Below are 4,602 nucleotides of genomic sequence, written 5' to 3' on the forward strand. Positions count from 1 at the left end.
CTAAAATAAACTGAAAAGTGAAGCTACGTTACAGTGACCGCTAAACAAGTAGCCCAATCTGAAGATGCACCCAGACGGGTCGCACAATGCTACAGGTCATAGATAGATTAAAATATTACTAGTGGTTCACCCCCAGTGGCGTGCAAAAAAAAGCTTGGATTTGACTCGCTCCAGCAATGCACGGGGCTGCAATGGCTTGTATAGTACGGTATAATAACATTGTAAATTGTAAAATTAAAAAGAGCAACCGCCGAGTTTCTTGCTGGTTCTTCTCGGTAGGAACGGCATTCCGAACCAGTGGTAAATTAAACCTGACTATTCATAAGCACTTTTAAAAAGTTTACATGAATAAAAAAACATTCTATTCTATTCTATTCTATTCATAGAGGCATTAAAGTACTGCTTACCCTAGTTGAAATGACCAGTGCTCATTTTTCTTTATGACCTGCCATTCAGCAGGTCTCTATAAGGTGTATCTAAGGCCTATCTTACTAATGCTCACCCTGGCTTCAAACTCTGTGCACGCCACTGTTCACCCCGAAGGCGAAGTCCAAACTGAAACCTCTGCGTAAATTAATTCCCATAAGATATAACTATATAGTGGTATTGATTCTGAGCACTCCTATAAACTCAAAATAATTTCATTTACTACTCGTATGTATCGTATGTACTCATAATAGAGAGCTCATAAGAGCCTCGATAGCTCCACGGTTAAAGGAGCGGACTGAAAACCGAAAGGTCGCCGGTTCAAACCCCACCCGTTGCACTATTGTCGAACCTACTCCTAGCACAAGCTTTACGCTTAATTGAAGGGGAAAGGGGAATATTAGTAAGCATGATAAATTTTACTAATAAATAATCTTTTTTTAAATCAAAGTACCTACTCGTAATGATACTTTGACCTGGTCGATTTGGCGTTTGTCGCTACTTCAGCGAAGTCCTACTGTCGGTACGTACACTGTGTACAGTCACCCCCGTCCGTTCCGTCTATCGTTTTCTGTAGTCTGTAGCTGCGCTAGGAATAGGGATCCGCATTCACTGCACGCATGGCAGAGGTCCTTCACACTTTTAGGATATACGATAATATGATATTACTTATGTCGAATACCTACCTATAAGGTTGCTCTGAGCAATAAGGCTGCCTTTGCATACAACTGTTTTTAGTTATTTCATGTTGTGTGCAATATAGTGTTTCTATCTATATTCTATACTTATGTATATTTAATAGGATTTTTCAATAAGTTTACGTTTTATGAAAACTTTGAACTTGTTGAGAGACATCTCCAGTATGTCTTCTGAAAGCTTATTATAAACACGTATAGAATTACCAACAAACAAATCGAACCCGGGACCTCCCACTAATAAGACCACAGGTCGTCGTCGTCAGGACGTGCCGTCGTATAAAAAAGTTAAAAGCCAAGTCGGCCTCACACCTTCTTACTCGGGGATATTTCAGGGCCATCGATATAAATGACAAGATATGGTCAAGCGAACAAAATTTTTCACGGTCTTGGAACCAAATAAATCAGCGCCACCTCTTAGCTATACTAATGAACGACCCGTTTGAAATCCATACGTCACTGAGGTTGCATTGGTGCTAAAGCACCTCTGAGTCGGTGTCATTTTGTTAGTTCAATAGCCCTGTCCATACGAATTAATATATAAGTCAATGTTCAGGGCTGATAACATTATGTAGCAGGGAATTTTGGATCGTTGATCTATTATCGCAACTCTACACGCCATGATCGTAACAGAAAACCGCACACACAGAATCGTAAGGAAAACTGCCTGTTGGATAGTTAGTTAGTAACTAAATAATACTTTTCCTTAATTAGTTATTAGCCATTGAAATATTTAAAAGTGATGAACGTACACAATATTGTGTAGGTAACTAGTTCACTGAGGGGAAACTTACCACAAATTGAATGGTGACTGTAATATTTCATTTTTAGGGTTCCGTACCCGAAGGGTGAAAACGGGACCTTCTTACTAAGCCCCCGCTTTCTGTCTCCGTCCGCCCGCCCGTCCCTTCGCCGTCTGTCTGTCTGTCAGCGGGCTGTATCTCGTAAACGTTATTACTGATAGACGGACAGACAGATAAGTAGAAACTAGGAAATTGAAATTTTCACAGAATGTATGTGTAGATATAATAAAAAAATCCAAAATGGCCGCAATAAAAATTTAATAAAATTGTAGTGTTATTTCTTGTACGATGGTATAGAACCCTTCGTGTGCAATTCCGACTCGCACTTGACCGACTTTTACTTCCGACAGGTACCTACTATTGTAATGATTTATGATGACGTATTCTTTGTATTATTGTAATGATTCACTTTAATGATGACGTATTAATTACCTAGATGTTTGGTTATTTGTTGTACTATGATGGTAGGAAAACCCGCAATAATATTAGAGTATTGCCTAATGTTAGCCGCTAGGCAAGCGGGTTCTCAGTCGGAGGGTTCGGGGTTAGATCCGGATCTAGGTTATTAAAAATCCCGTGGGAACTGGTGGTATAGTCTTTATTTATTTATTTTTATTTTTCATGTACCAAAATTGTAGTTACAAAGTAATAATAAATTCAGTTACATAAGTCTTTCCTGGGATGCAAACTATATGGGCCTTAAAAAGCTAGCTGACAGACCGACGGACACAATAGTATGTATATGGATAAGGTAGGTATATTCCGCGACAGGGCGGCACACAGCCGCACGTCACCCGCGCTTGCCCGCACCGGGTAACTGCGGGGGCTGTGTGGGTGTGCGGGGCGTTCCCTCCCCGAATGCCATTTCGAATGAGGTGCGGAGAGAGGCCAGAATGCATAATATTAATATTTAATATCGTTACGTACTCAAACCGCCCGTGTCGGTAGATGGCAGACGGCAACGACGGCAGGTGCGTCACTCGATGTAGAGATGCAACAATTGAGCCAATTCAAAGCGGCCGTTGAACTGAATACTTTGCAAGGACTGCGCACTGCACTACTGCCCACAGCCCAGAGTCCACTGTCCACTGGCCAGTGCACAAGAGTCAAGTTCGCGTTGTGCACTAGCACGCAGTCTACGCTATATAAGCGTCTCTCAGAGAAGCAAGTATCATTAAATTATTGAATTGAAATATTTTTTACTGTACAGACCATTATAAAAACCCGACCAAGTGCGAGTCAGACTCGCGCACCGAGGGTTCCGTACTCTGGCATTTTTTTCGACATTTTGCACGATAAATCAAAAACTATTATGCATAAAAATAGATAAAAATCTGTTTTATAACGTACAAGTAAACCCTTACATATGATACACCACTTGGTATAGTTATCTTCCTTTGAAAATGGAAGTACATTTTAAGACCTACCTACCTGCCAAATTTCATGATTCTAGGTCAACGGGAAGTACCCGAGGTATAGGTTTTCTTGACAGACACGACAGATGCACAGACAGATTATTTAATAAGAAAGCGATTGGTAGGTATATCTTGGAAATCCGCAAAGTAACGCCTGCTTCTATCCAACAGCTAGGCCCTGGCGTCTAGTGATTACACTAACGAGATAATCAGTAAAGCATCAATATCAATAAGCAATAACTGCTAAGCTCCTTGTTGACCTTCTGGTTATTGCAGTAGCTAGTAGCTACTGTGCTCTGCCAATACGCCTGGATTAAACTATGCCAGTGCCGATTACTCAAAGGATTACCGCTAAGACCAGCATCAGTTTTCCCCTCCAATTAAAATATGTTTTTTTTTTTTTGTTTTTTTATTCAGATACAAGTTAGCCCTTGACTGCAATCTCACCTGGTGGTAAGTGATGATGCAGTCTAAGATGATAGCGGGCTAACCTGGAAGGGGTATGGCAGTTTTTATTAAACCCATACCCCTTTGGTTTCTACACGGCATCGTACCGGAACGCTAAATCGCTTGGCGGCACGGCTTTGCCGGTAGGGTGGTAACTAGCCACGGCCGAAGCCTCCCACCAGACCAGACCAGAAATTTAGAAATTAAATTTACTTACCTTTACCTTCAAGTCAAGAGTGAATAGTCATCTTCTAGGCAAGCGCGCTCCATCTTAGGCTGCATCATCACTTGCCACCAGGTCTGACTGCAGGCAAGTGCTAGTCTACAGATTTTAAAAAAAGGATACCCGGCTAGAGTTTGTTATAGGCCTCTTCTCACAACAGCGCGCGTGGCGTTTGGAACCCTTGTAGTTTCAAGTTCCCTTTAAATTATCACAATATTGTACTTACAGTACCCGGCGGAAAATATTGTACATCGACCTTCAGAAAGCGATAACGGTTTCGTAGAGCGTTGTCTCTGTCGTTGAGACCGACAAAAGGTCACATAGGTATGAGTGATAGAGATAACTGTTTGCATGTGCGTGAAAAAAAGGATCTCGTATTTCACAAAAAATAGGTACCTTTTGATCTAATTAGGTAGGTATCAGATGGGTGAAAGTGGTTCTTATCTCGTGTCTTGTATACAAAGGGAAGCTGAATACTTGATGACTTCCCTATCCAGTGCTGGACTGGACAGTGCACTGGCGCGTACTGCCTTGGTGTAATCCAGCCATGTTGCCAGTTACCACATGATACCTTCGCACTGTAAACAGTCGAT

Source organism: Maniola hyperantus, chromosome 21 (assembly GCF_902806685.2).
Source record: "Maniola hyperantus chromosome 21, iAphHyp1.2, whole genome shotgun sequence".
NCBI lineage: Eukaryota > Metazoa > Arthropoda > Insecta > Lepidoptera > Nymphalidae > Maniola > Maniola hyperantus.